This window comes from Cibotium barometz, chromosome 61 (genome assembly GCF_041138505.1).
Source record: "Cibotium barometz isolate CiBa-2024 chromosome 61, ASM4113850v1, whole genome shotgun sequence".
In the NCBI taxonomy this organism is placed as follows: domain Eukaryota; kingdom Viridiplantae; phylum Streptophyta; class Polypodiopsida; order Cyatheales; family Cibotiaceae; genus Cibotium; species Cibotium barometz.
Genome location: NC_141106.1, coordinates 16,718,341 through 16,730,973, shown reverse-complemented (window position 1 = coordinate 16,730,973; position 12,633 = coordinate 16,718,341).

Genomic DNA, 12,633 nt, shown 5'->3' with positions numbered 1-12,633 from the left:
ATCTTAGAAACACTCCACTACAAGCACACACAACATCAAAACCAATTTCTCACAATTTTTTTCTACCACACACATCTTATCCATTCATTTTCCACACAATGCACTACAAGAGTGCAAGGGAAATAATGAATCCTATGTAATGGGAGCTGAAATTCTAAGAGGTTGAAAGAAACAAAGGTGTTTCCCTGGCAGGCATGGCGCAAAAAATGTTATGGGCTACCACACCTCCAAGAGGGAACTCTACACATTCACCTAATGGGTGAGCAATAGATCACAACTATCGTAGGAGGGTACTTACCAATGCTTCGATCTTGAGTCCCTTGAGGCCTCCAAGCTCGCTCGTTAAGCTCCAAACTCCAAGATCCACCTCCACGCTATCACCATGTAATCACTCACTCTCTCACTCTCTCCTCACACAAGCATGAATCATACAAGCATAAAAGAGGCACAATGCTAGAATGCTCTCACTTCTTCAATCTCTCTCAAGACACAAAGGGAGAACTCTCAATAGCACAAAGGGGATTGTGTCTCTTCATTAAATGCCTTATATACAATTGGTCCTTATTCATACTTGGGCACCCAAAACTTACTTATTATGAGGCCTTGGGTGGCCAATATCTCATAATGTACAACTTTTATAGTGCCATTTCATGACATTTATTAATGTCCTCAATTGAGGATCACGTTTGTTAATCCAAAATGGGATTAACAGTGATTTGTTATTGCAATACTTCTTCCTTGGCCCTGGCATTGGCTTGGAACTCCTGTACTTGTTGTGCATGAAGTGTCGTGAGTTCCTGTGTGTGGGTGACTTCTTTCTGGAGCTGTTCCTTTGCTTGTTCCAGTTTGGCGTTGAGGTCAACATTCTCCTTGATCCTTTGTACTATTGTTTGGCTTAAGACCATGTTATTATTCTCCAGGGCATTGTACCTTTTCTCCTGCTCCTTTGTAGCTTTCAAACTCTTCATGATGACCTCTTTTTTTGGGTAGTCTCAACTACTTGCAAGTTAGCTTTTAACGTCTGTACCTATGTGGATGCATCTTTTACCTGCTTCTAGAGGGCAGTGTTATGGTCATGGAGCATATGTATTGTTAGGAGGTGGCATCGCTAAACCTTTTGTTCTTACTCCCACATTGCATTTATGCTTGATTCTATCTCCAGCCCCTAGTCTGTGGTTGGTTGAGCAGCTTGTCAAGTCCTTCCATGGTCTCCTGCAAGAATTGTTGATAGTTGATGTTCTGCAGGGAGTCCAATTGGGTTAGTCTTTCTTCATCTTCCAATCTTCTCCTCTTGCTTGGGCTTGATGTCTCTGGGGTTCTGTATCTTTTACTTGCCTCCATGGGGGCCTCTACTTCCTGTACTGGGGCTGTGGCCGCCTCCACATCTTGTTTTTCCTCAGCTTCTTGTATTAGCGTTGCTTGTTCTGGAGCTGTCTCTATTGGTGTGTCTACCAGAGTTGATTCTTTTGAGAGGAGATAGGTATGTAAATATGAGTTGTGCTGGGCTTGATGGAGGAGTTATTTGTTGCTGGGGTTCCTGTGTGGTTTGGTTGAGAATATTCTCTTGAAGGGCCTCGATACTTTGGGGGAGTATCTGCGCCATCTTTCTTAGACCGACTTTATCCAATTGTGCTTTAACTTTAGCCTCTTCCAGTCTTTGTAGACATTTCGGGCTGGTGTGGTACTACTGGAGGGCTACCTTTCCATGGGTTGTGTGAGCTTCCTTATGATGATAGTCCCCATGGAAGGGCTGGGCGCATAAGGACCCAAGAAGTTCAGCTTCGGTCGCTGTGTTGTCCTTCTTCTCTGACTAGCTGCTGGGGATCCAGTAGCACTACTAGCTTGAGTTGTAGGTGGGGTCTCATGGGCTTCGGACTCTGAGAGGCGGCTGACACTTGTATTAGGCACATAGGATCATATTATCTTCTTCTTTTTTTCTTTTATGGGGATAAGGTTAGTTTAATCGAAGAGGTCGTTAGTGTAGGAGCAATCCTCTGGTGTGTAAATAGCTAGTTCATGTTGAGGAGGAGTAAGTACGTGGATGTGTAGGTCGTGAAAAGGTCAGTTTTGTGAAAGGTGTATGGTCGTGAAAACACAAGCCGTGAAAGAGTGTGTCTGTGAAAAGGTGTGGCCGTGAAAAGGTGTGGCTATGAAAACACAAGCCGTGAAAAGGTCTAGCAGCCATGAAAAGACAAGTTTCGTGAAAACGCATGTCGTATTTTTAATCGTTTGATTATGATTTTTTTGTGTATGAGGATGCATATTGAATGATGCATACGTGAAGGGCAAAAGTCATGTATTTTATTTATTAATTTGGATATCCTCAAGATGTCACGATTCACAAAACAAAACAAAAACAAAAAGGGAAAGAAAAGAAGAGGATCAAGCTCCCACCTCAAAGGGGATAGTAGAGAAGTTTGTAAAGGAGAAGGCGAGCTTGGGAGATGCACGTTGAAGTAATTCACAAACGCACACGATGCAAAATGACGAAAAGAAGAAAGAAAATTGATTTTATAATGCAGCCGTCGGACAGGGCGGCTACCTTAATGAAGAATGCCACGTGGTGCTACATGATTGGCCCATGAAAAATTACCGTTTCATGGTGAATGTTTTTTTGCAGTTTCACGTTGAACTTGAAATTTTGTTTACGGTGTGAAAAGTCAAAAAAAGGTTCATGGCATGAACAAAATTTTTGCACTTTCACAAGGAATGCCTAAGATCGAATACTTCTCATTTTTTCCTATATTCTCAACAAGCAGTCAAACATGCACAGATGAGTGAATGATACTTTGGTTACATTGTACCCATTTCTGTAATCATTAGATACCTTTTGTTTATTGCCCCATGAGAACCAAGGGGTCACTTGGGCATTTTTTGAGCATTTGTTTGATGCAATCGTTTTAGTTCCATGTGGGAGTTTTTTATTGTTCCTTCCACCCAATTGAACAATGTTGACATTGTGCCTAGTTGTGGATGATTTCTATCTACAACTCCGTGTGCTGAACTTCTATGTTTTTACCTTTAGGCTCCTTGTTTAATCTTGTAGCTAGAGTGGGTACTTTCTTTGCTTTGGCAATTCCCAACTAATTTGGCTGAGTTTTCTTTTTCCTCTACACAAGGGTTGGTGTGGTTCTCGCTTGAGTTAGGAGTTGATGTTGCCCACTCTTATCACCCTTTTTTTGATGATTCAAATTGTTTGTGGTATTGGCCACTGAGTGGGGTTTGGGTACCCATATTTTCGTATTTCCTTGATAGTATCCTTGTGCTTGCAGTAAGTCCCTTTGATTGCAGGTTCTTCTTGGGGTCTTTATATCATTCATGGTGTCCTTTTTGTCTCGTTGATCTTTAAGTTGATTCTTGGGCACCCACTTCTGTGTACCCTTAGATGTTGGGTATTGTGTGGGCAAGCTTCGTGGAACGGATGCTAGTTCTATTCTCTGAGGTGTTGCCACTGCACTGATTATTTGATTATCAGTTATGATGTGCTTCCCTCTATTTGTCAAGTTCCATAAGGGTATGGACATGACCTTCTCGCATGTGCTTAGCATTGTTGTTCTTTCTTCCCATTGGATATTGCATTTACTGGCACAGATCCAAGATCATCCTAGAATCATCTCTTCTTCCATGGAACTTGCAGGCATGACAAACATCTTCCTGACCAAGGAATTATTTCTAATGGAAATGTTAACATTTAAATATCCCTCAGCTTTTGTGGTTATCAAGTGAACACTACAAACTTGTGCATTAGTGGGTTCAAGGTGTGGTTTATCTAATGCTACCCAGGTTTCATATGAGATCAAGTTATGACTTGACCCCGTATCTATTAATGCAATGCTTGTGGCATGGCCTTTAGCTATAGTAAGTCCCACCCCTTAAGTCATGCTGGCTCAATGTTTAGTTCCCCTTTGTCATCCAAAAGGGTCACAGAAGCCATGTTGACATGTATCAGTCTTTTGTGCGCAGTGATTGTTTGTCTTTGGCCTCCCTAGCCTTTGCCTCGTCTTGTGCTTGCTAGATTTTTTCTTTTGCAAGTTGTTTTTGCTGTTTTAAGAGATGTTCTTGCAAGAGCATCTCTTGGGTCAGTGGTCCAAAGTATTTTTTTTAATTTACTTCCATTGACATAACCCTCCATCTGGATGCCATCAATTGTCTCAATTCGAACAGACCCCTGAGGTGTGATGTCCGATACTCAGAATGGTCCTAGGACTCGGTATTTGAGTTTCTTTTTCCTGGCACTTCCAACACCGTACATGAGGACAAGGTACCCCGTCTCCAGTTCTTTTTGCTTAAGGTTTTTGTCGAACCAATGTTTTTTGCATAGTTTTTTGACCATGAGTCCATGTGATGCTATTAGTCTGGTCTCATCCAGTTTCTCCAAGTCAATTAGCCTTTCAGCTAATGCATTCTCCGTGAGACGCTCTTGTATGGCAATCCTTAAGCTTGGGACTAGGTATTCCATGGGCATAATTGCTTCAACACCATAAGCTAGACGGAAGGGAGTATATCCCATCTCGCTACCTTATCTGATGTGCGATAGGCTTAGAGGGCTACTGTCAGCTTATGTTCCCATTCTATTCGACTTGCTTCCAAGGTTTTTGTCAAGATAATACACAAAATCTTGTTTGTACTATGTGCTTGACCATTGGCCTATGGATAATAAGGTGATGATTTTTGATGGATCACTAGGAATCCCGTAAGTAAATGATCAATCACCTCATTGATAAAATGTGAGCCGCGATCACTAACCAATTCTAATGGGCAGCCGAACCTCGAGATGATTTGCTCGTATAAAAATTTTGCAGTTGTTCATGCATCAGCTCTCTTTAAGGCTCTGGATTCTACCCATTTTGTGAAATAGTCCGTGGCCAGCACGATCACGTATTGGGCTTGGGATGGATGTGCTGCTGGACTAATAGGTCCCACAAAATCTATCCCCCATTTCTCGAATGGTTGTCTTACAATAATAGGGTTGAGCGGCATCTTGTACTTTTGTTGTGGAATAGCGAAATGTTAACATCTCCTGAATAACATAGGCCACCATAGTACTACTTTTGAAGCACTTTTCAAGCTGTGATTTCTCCAGCAAAATGGCTGCCTGCTATCCCTGAATGAGCTTCTTCCAATATGGTGACGACTCATCTTCTCTAATGCATCTTTTGAGCACATTATCTTTTCCTAGCTTATATAGTTCTCTCGCAATCAATTGATAAGGTGTAGCAAGCTTGATAAGCCGCCGCATTTTATCTTTGTTCAAGGTACTTCCTACGAAAAACCATAAGCTAGATACTCTGAGATTTCTTCACTCCATTCGAGTACCATGTCCAACTTGGATAAACAAGCATCAGGGAGATCATCATCAACACTAGTTGTTGGTTCCCCATTTGGAATTCTTGACATGTGATCGGCTAACACATGCTTTGTTCCCTTTCGTACCGTAACTATAAAGTTGAATTCCAACAACAATAGCAACCATTGTGTGATTCTCCTCATGGTGCAAGGTTTATTCACTAGGTATAGTAAGGCTTGATGGTCCACGAAAAAGATGAATTTGTTGGCCAAGAGGTACTGTTGAGAATTCTTAATGCCGTAAACCATGGCTAATCCTTCTCTCTCTATGGTGGTGTAATTCACCTCTGCATCATTCAGCTGACGACTAGCGAAGCAGAGTGGATAGTCCAATTTGAACTCATCACGCTCGGCTATTACGCAACCAATAGCAAAATTTGATGCATCAATATGCACGTGAAATATGAGATCCCAACTGGGGGGGTCATAGAATTGGCACGCGTTGCAACAGCTGACGGAGAGTCAACGGAGGATGTCTCGTGTAGCAAGGTCGGCGGCCGAGGTCTTGACCAGCCTCAGTTCGATTTAAATGGTGAGCTTCCAGTACGGTGGATGGGGGACTAAGGAAGTAGCCTATGAGTGAAGCGCTAGGTGACTTCTTGCTGCGAAGGATCCTAGAGGGTGCTGACCATACGGTGCTCGGGCGCTGGGTCACCGAAGATACCCACACGTGCGTCGTGGAAGATATTGGAACAAGGAGTAAGTTGTTTTCTGAAACCAGGAATGGATCTGGTTGATTTACTTTGCTGGTCCTCAACGAATGAGTCTATGGCTCTTTTATATGGATCTGTTAGTTGATCTTGCTGATCTTCAACGGAGATTCCATCTTGATTTTTATAAGTGAATATATTGTCGGGTACTATGAGCTAGGAACTATCAAAAAAGGCCCCGAGGGATAGGTGGTGAGCGTTCTGGTTGCCAACGATGCCATAGGTACACCGATGAAGGAATGATTAGAAATTGGGATTCAATCGAATATTTTGGAGAATTATGATCAGTGACACTATGGTTTCATTAAATGATTATTTTGAAGATAGCTGAATGTGTGAAAAAGGCAATTTCATATTGGGTGTGTAAGTGGTGTGATTGGCAATAAATTTGCATGAATATCTGGCTAAGGGGCCTAGGAACTCTTTTCCCTGGTACCCACGACAAAACCTAACCAAATTTCTAATTGGATCCCATCACTAGAGTGGTTGGGCGGTTGGCTAACCCACGGGACTAGGCTGGACTGATGGATCCGTAAAATGAGACTCAATTCTGCTATAGTACGATAGATGAAGTAAATCCCGGATAGTAATTGTTCTATGGAAAAAGAATCAATGGCTGTGCCTCTCGATGGAGAAAAAATTGTTGGTTTCTATGATCCAAGTGCAAGTTTCTTCCTTGATCTGACCAAGTGACTCACAGGTTCGGTCGGATAAGTTTGGTCAGTAATAATGACCCTGACTATGTTAGAGTACAAATATCTTGGAGGAATCGCCCATGCTTTTCAGTAGGGGGAAGTTTTTTTGGGTTCGATTTTTGAAGAACCAAGGGATTAGTCTCTTATTCGGATATCCGTGTGAGCGAGGCCCCGAGTGAGGGATCCTACCCCACGTAAGAAGTGCTACTTCTGCTGCTAGCACCCTGAATCCATTGCGCGGAGGGGGCAAGGATCTTTCAAATTCAATTAACTGCAAACATAAAAATCAAGAAAACCATAGATTTAAAATTCATAAATAAGTAAGAAAATTAGCTTACATGAAGCTTGTAAGCTCTCCTTTGGCTTGAGGGATTGAGGGTTCTACTCTTGTTTGAAGCAAGAGTGGCCAACCAATTCACTTTGGAGAGGATTAGGCCAAAAACAATTGAATTATTAAGAAATTCAATGTAGATGGCTCAGGACAGGAGAGTAACAGTGCATAAACACCATTAAGCTTTTACAAGGGAGGAGGCTTCTATTTATAGAAAAAAGTGAGCCTCTAACCAAGCAAACTGATTCTAGAATTTTCCAGATCAATTTGTCAATTTTTGACCATTTTTGGGTCAGTTCAGCTTACTTTTTGGATCTAGTTTTGAAATAGGAGAGAGGAGAGATAAAATATCTCATTTTATTGATTTAAAATTGGGGGTAATGATGAGAAAAAAAGGCGCCTACTTCATGAGGGGAGATTCCCACTCTGAGGTGTCAAAATTTAATTTTTTAAATGTTTTCTTTGGTCCTTAGTTCACTCTTCATCTTATGTGAGCATTTACTCATTTTTGGGGGGTTTTTCTTTTATTCTTCAATTTATCTCCTCCCTACATTTGGATTAATCTTAAAGATCTATAAGAACCTTAATCTAAAATTTTCAAAAAAATCTGGACCCTTAGGCTAAGGTCTTTTGTGCACATGATAATTTATTTCTAATGCACCTTAGGAATTTCTTTTTAAACTTCTGTTTCGGGAGAATTTATTTTAATAAGAAGGGATATTTTTTCATCCAAATATATCTAAAATTTGAATTATCTCTCTAGAATATTTTCTCTCTCTAGGCCAAAACAGGTAGAAACAAGATCTTTTATTATTCTGAAAAGGGGATTGATTACAGGGGAAGAAACTAGACATCTTGAGGGGCTGGGGAGGAATCTTACAGCCAGTGTCAGATTTTTAAAGCTAGTGGTGGTCCTCAGAGACCAACCAAAGGAACATTATGATGGTCATGAAGCAGACAACTTGAGATTCGACATAAACCAAGGCCCATCAGATAGAGGGATCATGCTTTATTACCACCGTCTTCGTTGTCTTCTAGGCTACATGCACATCACGTTTGAAGATATTGTGGATATTGGTTTTTGGAGATCTCATTTGGCTTTCAGACGAACACTTATTAAAAAGATCCAATCCAGAAGAAATTTTTACCGACATGAGTTCAGTGCTTCCGACCTAGGTAACAGGTTCTGAGGACAGAACCTACATGAGGAAGGGGGGATATTAATCCCATTTTGGATTAACAAACATGATCTTCAATTGAGGACATTAATAAGTGTCATGAAACGGCACTATAAAAGTTGTATATTATGAGATATTGGCCACCCAAGGCCTCGTAAGTAAGTTTTGGGCACCCAAGTGTGTGAATAAGGACCAATTGGATATAAGGCATTTTCTCATAAAATAAAGAGACACAGTCCCCTTTGTGCTATTGTTGAGAGTTCTCCCTTTGTGTCTTGAGAGAGATTGAAGGAGTGAGAGCATTCTACCATTGTGCCTCTTTTATGCTTGTATTATTCATGCTTGTGTGTGAGAGAGTGAGAGAGTAAGTGATTTTCCTATGCAAGGGTGTGAGCAACTCCATGATGGTGATAGCACGGAGGTGGAGCTTGGAGTTTGGAGCTTAATGAGCGATCTTAGAGGCATCAAGGGACTCAAGATCGAAGCATTGTTAAGTACCCTATGACATTTGTGATCTATTGCTCACCCATAACAATCACGCAGCTAGCGGCACACCTCAAAGCAGAGGAGGAGAGAGCAAACCACCTACAACATGAAAGGGAAAACCAACAAGGCTCATGCTAAAAAAGACTAGGGTTTCCTTGAAAGTATATCTAGGGCCATTAGAAGAAGCCATTAGAGATGAACAAAGGTACTTGATGGTCTTGAGGGTTGTAAGGAAGAGAACAACAAAGTGGGAGAGAAATGCAATGAGAGGGCGAGGGAGGCAACAAGAGGGAGAGGAAGGCAACAAGATTTGGAAGTGAGGATTATAGTAAGAGGCAGGGGTCAAATTTATAGATGCACAAAGCAAAAAGCTACTTTGCATGGTACCCACTAAATTCAGAAAAGTAGATGCTTGGCTTTTCCCTAAATTTAGAAAAGTAGATGCTTGGCTTTTCCTTAAATTTAGAAAAGTATATGCATGGCTTTTCCCTAAATTTAGAAAAGTAGATGCATGTCTATCCACTTTTTTTTAAAAAAAGTAGATGAATGGAATGAACATATTCAAGGCATTGACATATAACCATGCTGAAACATAAAAAAGAAGAAGAAAAGTAAATAGTCAGACATTTTATTATTGTAACATATAGGATCTTTTCAAAACTATAGTACAATGTCATGAACAGTACTAGGTCCTTTTCACATTGTTCTCCTACTCTGCTGAACATGCTCATTAGGTCCTTCTTTTTTATAGTGGGTTGATGTATAAACATATTATGGTTCGCATCTAACCCAAAGATACGCAAATATACAAAGTAAAGGTGCTTGCATGCACAATATGGTCGCCCACCAACACCTACCCTGATTTGAAAATTGAGACATGTGCATGATGGGTTCTTTCTCTTTGTCACTTGGTATTTTTCATTGCGCACTAGTGATTCCTTAGTCTCAATTACAAAAACTTCCATGTGCCCAACTTTAATGACCAAATGCTCAAAGACCGTAGCTGTACTTGAGACTGCTGAATCTATTCGCTTGGCTGCCATATCTAATATGCCACTTCTGTACCTTGTTGGCCGTTGGCCCACATCATTTGCTTCCTGATGTTGTCCCTTTTGCAACACAAACCCACCAACCTCCAATTCTTGAATCTCATCCACAGTCAGTTTGTACCTCGTCCCGTTTTGCTGTGGGGGCCAAACAACCCAGGGTCTAGTAGGTAATTGACAAATGGTGTTACATACTCTCCAAGTATGAGATCCATGCTACTGCTACAAAACCACATGAAGAACTGACGCCTTTGCTTCCCAGACCATTCTCTCATACCATAGAAAGAAGTTGTTGGAACACCTTGCTCGCAATTCTTGATGCTCTTTTTGCACTTGCCATCTTGGCCACCTAACCAACCTTGGCAAGTTACCTTGCTGTGTAAAGATGTTAAATGTATAGCCCACATTGAATCGTGTATGTCACTCTCCACAATTTCCTATAGCTCTGCTTCACTTGTCTCTCCCTCTCTGCATTTTTTTGACCACCTGTAGTTAAAGGAATAGGGGGTGGAAAGCTTAATCTCCTACCTTGTCTCTCCCTCTTTGCATTTTTTTGACCACCTGTAGTTAAAGGAATAGGGGGTGGAAAGCTTAATCTCCTACCTTGTTTCTTACGTGGCTGGTTTTCTGTGACATACTCTGGACGATGTGATGAGTTATCTTCCTCAAGATTTATAAATGTGGGTTTTCGACGCCATGGAAGATGACTCAAAAGCACATTGTCTCTTCAATTCTAGAATACTTGACTCTACTTCTTGCACTGAATTGTTGATCCTAGAAGCACGCACCATCCTCCTGAATATACAAGAGAATTGGACCAATTAACAAACTATGTAAATGTTCATTCACAAGAATTACCAAACAATTAAAATCAATATGGAAAGAACATTACCTTTGACATTGAATTAGGGAATGCATGTGTTCTAATAATAGTGACAACTCCATGTTACTAATATTTGATTCATTCTTCGTATGCTTCCTAAAAACTGCATCTAATATGAGTTGTTTGGTGATATCCATTTGTACCTTCCTTGGTAGCAACCTCTGAAACTACCTCTTGCACAAGGTTTCTTATCTTTTGCAATGCCTGCCTTGATGTGCCCCTTTGCACCTCATGCAAATGTTCCCCTTGATGTATCATTAATCTCAACATATGTGGATTAGCAGGCATACAATAGTACACTGTAGCACTACACATTCTTCTATATATAGGTTTTTTCTTGTAGTAGAAACAAGCTAGTGATCCATATTCATTCGTTGTTGTTAAGCTCGAAGAGGGAAGTTTCTGTATGAGCTTTCCTATTATGTGAAAAATTACAAAGTTTTAATAAGTACTCTTATAAATCAAAGTTTAGTGAAATTAAGCCAAGATAATACGCTTACCAATCCATGATGTTGTATTCGGTGTGCCCCGTTCATAGTTCTACTACCACATAAGGCATAAGTGTACTCAAATAAGCCTCACAAGAACTCTTTCATAACCCCATAAAACTTCACATGACTCTCTGTAAGTTTCACCCAATAATGGCCATCATGTGCTTGCTCCATTCCTTGCATTGGAGAGGTTGAAGGATCATGTACATTTGGCAACTCAAAAGCCACATTACCATTATAGATTTGAGGAATCTCTTCTACTTTCTCAATATGTGTGCGTTAATAACAATCTACGAAGAACACCAGCATGATATTCCTCAAACAATAAGTATTTGACCACACTCTTTTGAAGTGGTGTACCTATGGGAGTGTTATGGGCTACCACACACTTCCAAGGAGAGGGAACTCTACACATTCACCTAAAGGATGAGCAATAGATCACAACTATCATAGGGCACTTACTAATGCTTCGAACTTGAGTCCCTTGAGGCCTCCAAGCTTGCTTGCTTGTTAAGCTCCAATCTCCAAGCTCCATCTCCATGCTGTCACCGTAGAGTCACTCGCACCATAGCATAGGCAATCACTCTCTCTCTCTCACTCTCTCATACAAGTAAGAATCACACAAGCATAAAAGAGGAACAATGTTAGAATGCTCTCTCTCCTTTAATCTCTCTCAAGACACAAGGGAGAGTTCTCTATAGCACAAAGGGGATTGTGTCTTTTCATTATATGAGAAAATGCCTTATATACATTTGGTCCTTATTCACACTTGGGTGCCCAAAAACTTACTTACTAGGCCTTGGGTGGCCAATATCTCATAATGTATAACATTTATAGTGCTGTTTCATGACACTTATTAATGTCCTCAATTGGAGGATCATGTTTGTTAATCCAAAATGGGATTAACATCCCCCCCTTCCTAATGTAGGTTCTGTGTCGCAGAGCCTGTTACACCGAGGTCTTAAGACTTGGTCATCGAACTCATGTCGGTAGAAGTTCCTCCTAGATTGGAGCTTCTTGAGTGTGTGTCAGAATGCTGAATGTGATCTCCAGAATCCTGTATCCACCAAGTCTTCAAAAGTGATAGGCATGTAGCCTGGAAGACATCAGAGTTGGTGGTAGTAAAGCATGATTCCCCTATCTGCAGCCTTGGTTCATGTCGAACTTCAGGTTTTCTACTTCTCATAGCCATCATAGGGCTCCTTTGATTGGTCTATCAGCACCACCACCAATTTCAAAAATCTGACGCTAGTTACAATAGCGGGATCTGGAATTCTGTGCCATGCCCGGATCCATGTAAGTATCTGCTGTCTTTGTTTTAAATGGTTGCAAATGTTACTGGTACAAAAATGGGAAAGTTGTAGCACACATGCGAGTCGCACCTCTTGGCTTCCTAAAATTCCAATGGTGTCCATCTTCTTTTAACTAGCATGTATAATGGATCGACCCGCAGTATTGGTGGTGCAC